At 46.1% G+C, this 13884-nt stretch overlaps 1 protein-coding gene across 11 annotated transcripts in view; it reads right to left on the bottom strand.

Annotated features, from left to right (window-relative positions):
* Positions 1-13884, bottom strand: part of DLGAP1 (DLG associated protein 1) — a 2415981-nt gene that overhangs the window by 189119 nt on the left and 2212978 nt on the right. The window lies entirely within an intron of this gene.

The following is a 13884-nucleotide window of genomic DNA, read 5'->3' as shown; positions in this document are numbered from 1 at the left end:
GGTGTATAGCATCTAGGTGAAGGGATGTCTGCAGACTTCAGGTGGAAGATCGAAAGCTGTCAACTGTTGCCGCTCAATCTCCATGTAAGACGGTGAAGCATTTTCAGGATTGAATGCAGAAACCTGCCCTGTTGCTGCAACAAACGATCCTCTTGAAGAGTCAGCCTAATCGGAGGACCTGTGCTCATATTCAACAGCTCGGGATATGAAACTCTCTGTTCCTAATCTGTAGCTTCAAGAATGTTTTGGTCCTGGGTATTTCTGATCTTCTTGCTTCACTCAATATGAAAAGCGTCTCTCAGCGAAAGCAGTCTTGGAGCTTCTGTGCACAAAACTGCTGACATGATGCATTCTCCACTGAGAAGAACAGATCCAACCAAGGCGCGCCCCATTCTTGGAAGAGACCTGGTGCCACTTCCGGATGGAGATGCCATTCGTGATCTGCTAGGTGTTGATGGCTGAGTTTGTCTGCCCTGGCACTCATAGAGCCCATCAGATGTTGAACCATGAGGAATATGCCCTGACGTTCCAGCGATGTAGAGAGGTGTACTGCCTCTTGAAAAAAGGTCCATGACCACACCCCGCCCATTTGTTGCAAAGCCACATAATGATGCGTTGTCCTTGACCTGGCCTGTCCCAGCCTAACCCTGTTTGAAGAAGGAACGGCCTTCAACGTCAGCTGAATCACTTTGAGCTCCAGCAGGTTGATGTAGATCCAGGTTGCACCAGAGACCAGAGTTCTCTGATTTCCACCTCTCCCAGATGGCCGCCCCAGCCCAGAAGTGACTCATCTGTCAACACAATCAGCTCTGGCTGGGGAAGTTAGAGGGGCCTTACACTGACCCAATCACGGTTTGTTAGCCACCACTGTAGGTTTTTTGCAGTTCCCTCCATCCGAGATCTGGACCAAGTCAGAGAGATTCCCCTGATGCTGTCGCCACAGGACCTTCAGGTCCCATTGCAGAATCGTCATATGCCAACAGGCATGTGTTTCAAGAAGGGTACAGGCTTAGAGTCAGTCTTTCCGAAATTCAGGATAGAGGCCAAAACATCAGCATCATTGCCTGAATATGCTGGATGTGCCGCTCGGGAGGATAGGCCCAAAACTGCACTGTGTCTAGAACAGCTAAGATGAAAGGGAACACCTGAGAAAGAGTCAGGTGACACTTTGGCACATTCATAGTGAATCCCAGTGAGTGCAGAAGGTTTGCTGTAGTTTGAAGGGGAGAGACGATTGCCTGGGGCAAGCCCGCCTTCAACAGCCAATCGTCAAAGTGGGGAAAGACTGGAATTCCTCGCCTCCACAGATGAGCAATAACCACCGCCATCACTTCTGTGAACATCTGAGGGGTGCTGGTAAGGCCGAAAGGGAGCACAACAAACTGAAAGTACTCTTGGCCAACAGTGAATGGCAGGTACCTTTTGTGGGCAGGCAGGACGGGGATGTGATAAAGAGTGTTCTTTAAGTCCAGCAATACCAATAGTATACAGTCTCCTGGGTCTAGGTCAGATAGGACATGAGCATGATGATATTTTTATTTTTCAGGAAGAGAGTGAGAAGGCCCAGATCTAGAATAAAACAAAGGCCTCAGTCCTTCTTGGGCACCAGAAGTAGCGGGAATAGCAAACACAATTAACTTCTGATGCCAGCACCTTCTCTATAGCTCCCTTGTCTAAGTGAGCTAACACCTTCTGATAGAGAAAGGAGAGGTGGTCCTCTGTCAGCTTGTCATAAGTAGGTGGCATGGATTGGAAGGTGGTTATGAAGGGGAAGGAGTAGCCCCTTTGTAGGTGCTGCAAAACCCGATGGTCTGATGTTATGACCTCCAGTGGTGCATGTGATGGCATATCCTGCCCCCACTGGATGCCAGTGATGGTCATAAGGCATACTAAATGGGTATGGAGGCTGCATCTGCCGGGAGTGTGATGGGCTGGCTTGCCCTCTGGCTGCCTCTCCCCCTTGGTTTGTGGGAACCGCATTCTCGGCCACGAATAGATTGTGGAATTGCTGGCTGGAGTGGCTGGATGTGTGTTGGAAGCCCTTTTGGTGACCATGAAAGGGGCAGAAGGAAGACTGGGGTTGATGAGGGGCTGTCCTTAGAGGACTCTAGCGCTGAATCCGCCTTCTCTTCAAACACCCAAGAGCAATCAAAGCGCATGTCCATGAGCGAACTTTAAACATCCCCGGGAAGCCAGTGGTTATCAGCCAGGCAGGGTGTCTAAGAGCCGCCGATGATAACATTGCTCTGCCCAGAGAGTCGTTTGTGTTGAGCCCACGTCATGCTACACATGGGCCTCCTCCAAGATCAAGGGCAGCACTTGCGCAACCGATTCCCAGGTTGTATGGGGGTATCGACCCAAGAGGTTAATGGAGTTCACTGACCGCAGTGCCTGGCTGGCAGAGGAGAACATCCTCTTAAAGGTATCCAGCCTTTTGGAGTCCTAATCTGGGTGGTAGATAATGTGCTCGAGTTGACTATGAGGGTAGAGGCCTGGACCACCAAGCTCTCTGGGAAGAGGTGCTTTATGAGGAAACTGGGGCCTCCTTGGATGGGGTGATGGCAGCGGGCAGTTGTCCCATGCACGGGGGCCCTTATGCAGGGCTTGGACTAGGCCCCGAGTAAGACATCAGAAAGGGCTTCATTTAATGTGAGTAATGGTTCAGTAAGGGCAACACCTGACTGAAGCACCTCTGTCAAGATGTTCGTCTTGACTGCCACTGAGGGTAGCCTAAGGTCTAGGACCTCAGCCACCTTTCACACCACCATTGCGAATGAGGCACCCTCCTCCAGAGCCAAGGTAGTGGGAGAGACCAGGCTGGTGTCTGGGAAGGTGTTCAGTCCACTGGCATCTGCTAGATCCTCATACGAGTTGTTCTCTGGATATGCTAACTGCTACCCATAAGGGTCTGTAGATACCTCCCAATCATCACCCAATCCAGGCTTATCAAAAGAATAAGGCACTGACTTTGACCTGAGGGGTCCACCCCTCATCAGGGCCAGAACCGGCATCGGGTGACGACCATCCAGCTCCATGTCATGAATGCAATGAGGATGGCGCGGCCGTAGATCGTCAGTGGCACTAGTGGCATCTGCACTGGAGTGGATGCTGGAGACGTTTGAGATGGCCAGACCGGTGCCACTCCAGATCCATGAACGGATTCACGTGTCCTGACTGGCACTAGGGGCGAATCAGCGCAAGGAGGACCAGTAGGTGCCCCTCCTGAGCTCGCAGGGCCTGTAGGCATCCTAGCAGAGCCAGGCCGCGGAAATATGAGGTACATGGACTCATAGAATTCTCGTAACTTGGCAGGAGTCACTCCAGTTCCCGGAAACTGTGAGAGGTGCGGAAATGGCCCTGGCGTAGGCTCCACAACAGAGCTAGGCCACGAATGATGACACCGCCTCGTCCAATGACTTTGACGTAGTAAAGTCAAAGATCTCTTCGACTTCTTGCTCTTCTTGTGCCAGTGGGACTTACCCAATTTCCCTGACTACTTCGACTGTGACGAAGAGTGCCTGGAGTGGCTCTGCGCATGATCTTGGGACCTTCATCTCAACCAAGATCTTGAGCACTGCGGCGAGGAGCTTGCAGGATTGCTCCCTCAAGGTTTTAGGTTGCATTGTGTGGCAGTCAATGAAGGTCTTGGCATTGTGGTCGCACGCCAAGCACCAGAAGCACACTAAATACAGGTCTGTCACAGAAATCCGTCAACAAGAGGCACCACATCGTTTAAACCCTTTCATGAGGTCTTGCAGTAAGGTTAATGAAGTTCCCAGGAGCTCCCATTTCACCTTGAGCTCTCCACAGATTCTCTTGTAGAACAAGCTTGTGTTATGCTCATAAATCTATGAAGACTACATATGATCTTTGTTTATTCAACAATACATACTTCCAGTATAGGAGGGAAAATCTGAAGACCTGGTCAGAGATATTAGTTTTTGTGCACAAGCCAGCTTGAAGTGGGGACAATTTGCATTCTTCGTCTATCCAATTTAGCAACTTATCAATGACCTGCCTTGCAAATTCCTTCTGTAGATTGTCAATAAGGCAGAAAGGCCTATAATTAGATGGACTACTAGCATCATCCTTCTTATAAATGGGAATAATCTCAGCTCATCTCCAAGGCTCAGAGATTTCTCCACCGGCTGCAATGGTGTTCGACGGCGATTGATGTAAATAATCCACACTTGGGGCTCTGATTTCAATAAATCACCAGGTATTTTATCAGGGCCAGGTGCTATAGTTGGTTTTAGGTGGCTTATAACAGTGGAAATGTCCCCTAGGCTGAAAGATATTATGCTGTCCTCCGGCACATCTGTATTTTGAGTAGCCCAGAGGGGAATTTCAGACCTTGAGCAGGGGAGCAGATTGTCAGTAACGGCTTGAACATACAGCGCAGAAAAATGTGTAACCCACCTCTCAGGCTGCATATATGATAATGGTAAGCGCATGTGCTGCGTATACCTCCATAAGATATTACATGCCAAAAAGATCTATTTTCTTTCAGTTTGACAGTGTGCAGTAGTTCCTGCCAATTCTTTTCAGCCCAGTTACTCTTGACTCTTGCAAGTGCCAAATTATAATTTCGTCTGGCCTCTACAATCTCTGGATGTAGGCACCATTTAACAGCCATCATTAGCAATTGTTTGACTAATTTGCACTCAGGACTCTACCATGTTTTTTCCTTCACACAAAGTATTTGCTTGCGGTCAACTTTTTATAAAAAAGACTTTGTCATTTGTTAAAGGCTCTTCTGTGAATATCTAGGATGGGAATTTCTGCATCAAGGAGACCTTTGCAGACAGACAGAAAGACCACATACCTAGAGTATATCTCTGAATGTAGTTTATTATCTGATAGTACATGTGAGCAAGAAACCCTCCTGTGGTCATTCGCTAAAATAGGTTCTGTTCCACAGAGTGACAGATGGTCAAAACCCCTCTGAGGGCATCCTCAGAAAAGGATGTGATGAGAGGATAGTGATCACTATCCTAAAGGCTTTCGATTTTCATATCAGCAAGCAGTGGCCACATTCTTACATCTAGAAGGAGATAATCAATAACACTCATGTAGGAGCCTCTTTTGAAGGTGGGTGTCCTTTCAAAATCAGAACGACTGCATCCACCTCAAGCTCTTACGCCCTGGCCAACAGTCAAAGATGTTAACTGGATGGCTATACTCGAAAAGTGATGCTGCGGTTTATCAGTTAAGTGATGTGTATTCCATTGTTCATCCTCCTGTTTTACCAGAACATTGATATAAGGTGAGGGCTCAAGAGATACATTCAAATCTCTTGCCACTATTACTTTTGCATGTTGTTGATGTAGTTCAATAAGCTCATCAAGAAGAGCCAGAACAGGTGAATCATTGAAGGCAGGTGCTGGCCTCACATAAGCATTGAATACTATAACATTCAGACCAGAGGGAAATTTGAGAGAGATACCCATTATATTAGGGGAGTCGACCATCAACAATGCATTTGACCATGCAGCATTGTTTATTACCCACCAGCAGCACGCCCAAATTCCCCTGGGGGCTTGCCATCCGCACTGTACGATGTGAAACCATTGATAAACACCTTATTCACTGCCCAAGTTTCTTTGAACACACATATGTCATGATCACCTATGTAAGACAATCAATTCAATATCAGTTCATTTGGATTAAATCCCTCCCAGATTCCATGATATCATAAAAAAAACAACTTGCATATCGCACATAACTTTAGAAGGAAGGTCTTCCGCCAATTTCTCGATTAATGTAAATTCTGGGCTACCTAGACTTACTGTAGCCATCCCCGCTAGCAGCAACGAATTGCTACACCCATTTATACCAGTAGTACTAGCTTGAGCTATAACATTACTCCCAGTGCAGTCAGCCTTTGGAGATGGATCAACCTGCTGCTTCAGTCAGTCAACTGAATTACAGACTCAAAGCCTCCGGTCTTGCAGTGGTTCCTGGTGCAGTGGGCCTTGAGTCAGGAAGGTGCCTTCGATTATCAGAACTGCATTGAATGATCGGAGGATACAATCTTAGCCTGATTTCGGAGTTCGGAGGCCAAGAATATAGGAAGTGCGAAGTTCAAGATTTATAAGGACTTCAACTGGCATCTTATTGTTTAGTGTCACAAGAATATAATCAGAGCTTGCAGAGCCCGCATTGCAACATCTGGCATACTCAATATCAGAGCTTACTATGGATAAACAGTTGTGCTTGGTCCTAATCCAATGGGTGACCTTGTTGATCAGACACTCAGGGGCATATTTATACTCTGTTTGCGCCGAATATGGATAAAAAAATTTGACGCACATTCGGCGCAAACTGCGCACCATATTTAAACTTTGACGCCCGAGCCCACGGACGTCAAAATTCCTCTGTGTGCGTCATTTTTTGGTTGCGGGAATCTGCCTTGCGTTAATGACATGCAAGGTAGGCGTTACCGCCCAAAAAATTACTTTAAGGCCTGTGCGCATTATTTATACTCCTGCTTCATTTTGACGCAGAGGAGGGGGCGGGCCTCAAAAAACCACGCACAGCCTGATGTGCACCGTTTTTTAATGCCTGGTTGAGTGCAGGCGTTATGAGACCTGTGGGCTCACTTCCATGGTCTCTGACCATGGAAGGAGTCCAGAGGTGCCCTTCCCTGCCCCCAGGGGCACCCCCTGCCACCCTTTCCCACCCCTGGAGGACACCTATGGATGGGGGGACCCATCCCAGGTAAGTACAGGTAAGTTGAGGTAAGTATTATTTTTTTTTTTTTTAAGTGGCACAGGGGGGCCTAATTTGGGCCCCCCTACATGCCACTGTGACCGATGGCCATGCCCAGGGGACAGAAGTCCCCTGGGCATGGCCATTGGGCAAGGGGGCATGACTCCTGTCTTTGCTAAGACAGGAGTCATTTCAATGGGGGTTGTGCGTCAAAAAATGGCGCAAGTCCGGTTTCAGGTATGATTTTTGCCTCAAACCTGACTTGCACCATTTTTTGACGCACAAACCCCATTTTCCTCTACGTCGGCGCTGCCTGGTTTGAGTCTTTTTTTTTTCCTCTGACCAGTCCGCAGCACCGGCTAACGTCATTCCTTAAATAAGGCGCCCGCATGGTGCGTAGGAATGGCGTTAGCCGGCGGTAAAAATTTTGACGCAAACCAGCACTGCCGCTGGTTTGCGTCAAAAAGTATAAATATGGGCCTCAGTATCCTTAAATGCACCATAAGCCAGGTTAGGTACCGTAGCCAAATAAACTATGTTTCCAGAATTAACACCGCGGTCGGAATACAGCAATTCCCCAGAAAGTGTGAGTGATGCCAGTCTAAGTGCCTCTTTTGCCCCATCAATGGGTGGGATAATGCAATGAGCAGTAGAGGGTCTTAGACCATAAAGACTGTCTAGTGGCCTAGCAATGGGCATAGGAGATTTAGGGCAGACCAAATTCTGATGTGTACACAGGACTCTACTCTGATAATCCAGGCTCGGCACAGGCTTAGATCCCGAGGACAACACTTGGGCCCATATTTATACTTTTTTTGCGCCGCATTTGCGACACTTTTTGACGCAAAAGCGGCACAAACTTACAAAATACAATTATATTTTGTAAGTTTGCGCCTCTTTTGTGTCAAACAATGACGCAAATGCGGCGCATAAAAAGTATAAATATGGCCCTTGGTTTACAGTAGCCTGATTTGTGCCCTGGGTGCGACTGCAGCAGAGCCAAGGGACCCATGGACTCTCCAACAGTGGGAGTTCTGCTGACGGTGACCCGTCCTGTGACCCCAGGTCCCCCAGCCGGCAGGTACATTTACAGCAGCAGTTGCTGGTAGTACTGTTTTGCATTTTTATAGGTCTTCCAGTTAGCATTAAGATTAGGCACTTCGGGTTATCCAGCTTGCGGTGCAATGAAAGAGGGTCAACAATATCTGCAGGTCCCTGGGGTGGGGGGTTTAGTAACAATTGAATCTGCAGAGCCACTGTTAACTGGAACTAAGGGCTGAGCTGTGGGTGCGGGGGAGACCTGTGGTATTGCCTCAGTAACAGCTAAAGCAGAGTAGCTATTGTGACAGGGGATATTGGGGAATGTCAATTTTTGGGGACAACAGCAAATAATTGGACGTTGGCAATGAATCACAGGTTAGGGCCTCCCAAGCTTCTGCTTCAGTGTCAGCTGCAGCGTCGAGGGCTTCAGGGGGCTTAGTCTGCCCAGAGCAGCTTCGTGCAAGTTACCCTCACTATTACAGACACCATTTTATAAACTCTTACTTTTCTCTCTCCTAAACATTTTGGGCACTTTTGCAGGGCCGTTTTTATCTCTGGTGTTTGCTGCTTCGATTTTTCAGTATTCTCTCAACCTCCTCAATTAAGTTGTTGATGTCATTCAAGGTACAGTTTCTACCCGCATGAGCGACAAAACCTGCGGCACCGGGTTTCCATTTGTTTGTTAGGAATAACTGGAGCTTTGGATGTTTCAGGTGCTTTCCGTTTTCCCATTATTAGATCCATTACGCATCAACTTTGGGTACCAGGTGCACATGTAGAGGCCCACCAGTAGAGGATTGGTGGGGGTGGAATCGAATAGACCAGCGAAAAAAAAAAAGTTGAAAAAGGAAAAATAAACTTAGGGCCATATTTATACTTTTCGACGCACAACTGCGCCAACGCAGTTGTGGGTCAAAAAATTTAACGCCGGCTAACGCCATTCTGAAGCGCCATGCGGGCGCCATATTTATTCAATGACGTTAGCCGGCGTTAGCCGGCGGAGCTGCCTGGTGTGCGTGAAAAAAAATGACGTACACCAGGCAGCGCCGGCGTAGGGGAATATGGAGCTCGGGTGCCAAAAAATGGGGCAAGTCAGGCTGAGGCAAAATTTTCGCCTCAACCCGATTTGCGCCATTTTTTTAAACTCCCAACCCCCATTGAAATGACTCCTGTCTTAGCAAAGACAGGAGTCATGCCCCCATGCCCAATGGCCACTTCTGTCCCCTGGGCATGGTCATTGGGCATAGTGGCATGTAGGGGGGCACAAATCAGGCCCCCATATGCCACAATAAAAATAAAAAAAATACTTACCTGAAATTACCTTATGTTCCCTGGGATGGGTCCCTCCATCCTTAGGCGTCCTCCTGGGGTGGGCAAGGGTGACGGGGGGGTCCCTGGGGGCATGGGAGGGCACCTCTGGGCTCCTTCCGAGCCCACAGGGCCCTTAACTCCTGCCCTGACCAGGCGCTAAAAAACGGCACAAAAGCGGCTGGACGTCATTTTTTTTGACCCGCCCACTCCCGGGCGTGATTTTTGCCCGGGAGTGTAAATACGGCGCACATGCCTCGGAGTCAATTTTTTAGACGGGAACGCCTACCTTGCATATCATTAACGCAAAGTAGGTGTCCACGCTAAAAAGTGACGCAAACTCCATGGACTTTGGCGCTAGACGCGTCTAACGCCAGAGTATAAATATGGAGTTAGTTTTGCGTCGAATTTGCGTAAAAAAAAAACGACGCAAATCCGGCGCAAACGGAGTATAAATATGCCCCTTAGAGTTCCAGCAAAATGGTCGCTAGTGGCGCTAACAGGACTGAGATGAGAGAGGGTAGGCCAGGCCTACCCTCTTCTGGGCAATGTCAGGTCTTCGCCCAGGTGCATCCCATGCTCTGCAGTGTGAGGCATACTTTATGGGCCTCGTGGCCCCTCCTTCAATGAGGTGAAATGATTTGTGAGGGTCATAGTACCCCCGCGGCCACTCCGGCAACCAAAGATGCAACCAATGCAGCTGTTTAGTCACTAAACAAAACTAAAACGCCTTTTTCAACCTACAGACCTTTTTCTTGTTTGTTGTATGTGCATTGGCCATCTCTCACACTGACCACAGATATTCCTCACAAGCAAAAACAAGCATTTACAGTGAGTAGGTCGAGCATTTGCAAGAGTTAGAGCTATTGGCATTGTACATACATAACTGGACTTTTCTTGCTACATAAATTGGTCAACCTGCCTCCTAATTTGGTCTTTTCCTGCCACATAGGTCCGCTGGCCCTGCATATAACTAAAGCATTTCCATTCACCTTCCTTTACTTGTAGTAAAAAATAAAAATGTTGCCATTTAGCACCCTAATTTAAATCTGCTATTCTAATTCTAATAGAATACCACTTTCACCACCCCTCCATCAGAGCTGCTGGCTGGCTAACACAATTCCCAGAAAAAAAAGACACAAGACAGCCACAAAGGAGGAATGAGAGAAATAAGAGAGAAATAAACTATAACGCTCACCCAAACATATCAGGAGTGTTCAAATAGTCATAGTGTAATAAGGATGTTATGTTGTCCTCAGTCATGGCCATAATTGCAATAAGGAGAGATTAATAAAACATATACAATCCCCATGTAAACCCTATCAGAAATAAATGTTTGGTATTAGACTGTAATGCTCAAACAATCCCCTATAGAACACCAAAACAAAAATAGCATTTGGAAGAAACATGGTCATGTAACCACACAGTCAGCCCCTAGAGAGCATAACCACATGAAAAAGAATGGCAGAAAGTCATGCAGTGTAACCGTATAAGTAGCCCCTAAAGGACATAGACCCAGACTTATACTTGCTTGGCACTGAATTAGTCATTTTTTTTTACGCTAATTCAGCACAAACTTAACTCCATATTTATTTATATTTTGGCACTAGACAAGTCTAGTGCCAAAATATTGGAGTTAAAGTCATTTTTTGGATGCGTGAACCTACCTTGCATCAATGAGATGCAAGGTAGGCGTTCCCATCCAAAAAATGATTCTAAGGCGCTAGTGCCTTATTTATCCTCCCGTGCAAAAATGGTGCTTGGGAAGGAGGCGGGCCTAAATAATGGCGCTAAGCTTGCTTGGCGCCATTATTTAATGCCTGGGTCTGGGCAAGCATTAGGGGACCTGTGGACCCATTTCCATGGTCAAACACAGGTGCCCTCTCCAAGCCCCAGGAACACCCCCACCCACACCAGATGGACACCACTGCATGGGGGACCCCACCCAGGTAAGTATAGGTAAGTAGAGGTAGGTATTTTACTTTTTTTTAAAGTGCCATTAGGGCCCCTGACATGGGCCCCCATACTCGGCACTTGGTGCAATGGCCATGCCCAGGGGACCCTTGTTCCCTGTGCTGGCCATTGGGGTGGTGGGCATGACTCCTGTCTTTTACAAGACAGGAGTCATGTGGTATGGATAGTTTTGCGTTAAGAAGTGTCGCTGGGCTGGTTAGAGTCATCTTTTTTTATTCTAACCAGCCTGTCATTTTTTTGATGCAAAACACCCTTCTCCCATACCGCCACTGCCACCCAGCTAACGTCATTTTCCATAACGTTAGCCCACCCTTTGTGCCGGATTGCGCCATTTCATTAATTTGGTGCCCAGCTGGCTTCCTGGAATGCGCAGGCCGGTGCTATACTTTTTGGCACAAAACTGCACTTGCGCAGTTTTGCATAAAAAAATATAAATCTGGGCCATAGTGCTTTACACATTTTCAAGCCTAGCAAGCCTACTGCAATAGTATTGAAAGCAAGGCCTTTAAAACACAAACTACTCCCACCTGTAAGATATAATTAAAAAAAGTTCCAGCCATGAGAGAATTTAAAAGCCATTGAATGTTGGGAGGGGTTATTATTTTAGGGTTCCCACTAAACCAGTGTGGGGACACAGAGAGGACCTAGACAGAAAGAACGCGTTGTGCTGAGGAGTTTTGTTCTGCTACCATTGTTTTACACAGGCTGAGTTATGGGCAAAAATGTTTTGTAAAAGGAATGCTCCGCAAAGCATTATTGGGCGAGTTTACCAAGTGCAGTGGATTTTGTAGTATCAGCTCTCCTGCTGTGCCGGGAGAGCCACATTGAAGATTTCTGTGTTGTTTTCTATTAAAACGGCTAAACCTGGGAAGAATTTAGGAATGGGGATGAAAATTTAAATTACTCCGATTAGGTAAGAATGTGACTGAACTGGTGCTTATGCAAAGCGCTCCAATACCTCTGATCGAGTTCACACTTCAAACTGCCATGGCCGCTATGGAGCGTGAAGGAGAGGCAAAAGAAAAATGTAAATGACTCTGATTCAGTAACAGTATGAGGTAACTGATACTCAAGCAAAGCACTGCAATACCTCCGATGTAGTTTGCGCTATATGAAACGTCAGAGTGCCATGGCTGCCACGCAACAGGAAGCAGTGAGAAAAAAGTAGTGCTCACACACAAAAGTATATGGCCGATCGTCCAATAATCCATGTAACAGGGTCAGTGTGCAAGGTGTAACAAAGGAGCCTCAAGGCGGGGTAAATGTAAAGCATTTACCTAGGAAATCAAGAGAGTTTTGGAAGGCAGGTCCAGAAACGAATGAAAGTGATGGCCATGAGATGAGCGGGGTTAAAGACCACAGAATAGATTACAACCTGTTGAGAAGAGCAGCGCTTGCGCGCTGCTATGCTTGACCTAAAAATACCTATGTCAAATCTTAAACTAAAATGATTCCAACTTCAGGGAGGCATCATTTTCAAATTGCCAAGTATCACCTTAACTGCTTTGGCTAATACAACCCAAATATCTCTGCTACTCTCTGAAGAAACCCAGTGGTTAAAAAATCTAAATGTGTGCATCATGCTGTCGCAGTCCAGTCATTCTCCACAGCAGCCCCTGCCCTATGGAACTCTGCTGATCGCAAAAACAATGGAGATTTGTCTGTTTCAGGGGAGGAAAAAATAATTCATTCTCATTATATTTCCACCGTTAACCTAAATATTTTGTTCTTCACTCGTTTTCTCCTGCCACATTTTCTAGCTCTTCTTTTACTATGTCTTCCCATTTTTGCAGTTCCTGTCCTTTCACTTCCACCTTTTCTTCCTCTTACCTTTATCTATCCTTAGCTTCCAATGACTCCTTTCCTACTCTCCAACCCACATTCACTCCTCAACACACTCCCCTCTGCAGCCCATTTCTATCTTTTGTCTTTCTGCCATCCCACAGAAGGCCGCCCGCTGCCTAGCTTGAGCATCTTCCCTACATCACTGTCACTTGACCAGAGGGTAGTAATCAAATCAAATCAAATGGTACTTTATTTCGGCTAGAAGCCATAAAAGTAAACAATACAAAAGTATAACATAATTGTGCAACATATCTGTTATAAGAAAGAGATAATGGCAAAAAAGTAACACAGTTTACTTTAAGAGTCCTGAATAAAACATGGTTGTAGAAAGCAGTGCAAGACAAGCATTATTCTTAAAATCTTAAAATCCCAGAATATTAAATATAAAAATATTAGGTCATTGTATCTTGACTCCAATCAATTAAAACTTGTTAAGTTGGATAAATATAATCTAAGACCAATATATAAAAAACACACGATTATAGCAATTCTCTAGTTCTTATAGCCCATATATTCTGCAAATATATCGCAGCTGGGGGAACTATTTTGTCATTTGTATCAGTTGTTGAGTATAAGAGAGAGGAATTGGGCAAAGCTTACCACAGTTTACTTTAAGAGCCCTAGATAAATGATAGGATCATAAAGTTGTAGGAAACTGAGCAAACAATCAGTGTTCTTAAAATCTTAGGATCCAGAAATAAAAATATAAAATATTAGACCATTATATCTTAACTCCAACCAGTTAAGAGTTGTTATATTAAATAGGTATGATCTAAAACCAATGTGTTAAAAACACACTATTATAGCAATTCTCTGGTTCTTATGGCCCATGCACTTTGCAAGTATCTCGCAACTGGAAAAACGATTTTGTCATTTGTGTCAGTTGTTAAAAGGTGTAATGCTGTATTCCAATCCCTTATCCCAACTGACCTACATAATTGAGCAATCCACTTCTTCCTAGGTGCCAGATATCTAGGACAAAAAAACATAAAGTGCGCGAGTAAC

The sequence above is a fragment of the Pleurodeles waltl genome, chromosome 2_2 (genome assembly GCF_031143425.1).
Source record: "Pleurodeles waltl isolate 20211129_DDA chromosome 2_2, aPleWal1.hap1.20221129, whole genome shotgun sequence".
In the NCBI taxonomy this organism is placed as follows: Eukaryota; Metazoa; Chordata; class Amphibia; order Caudata; family Salamandridae; genus Pleurodeles; species Pleurodeles waltl.
The sequence above is the reverse complement of the archived record's forward strand: the minus strand, read 5'-3'. Positions and strand labels throughout refer to the sequence as shown.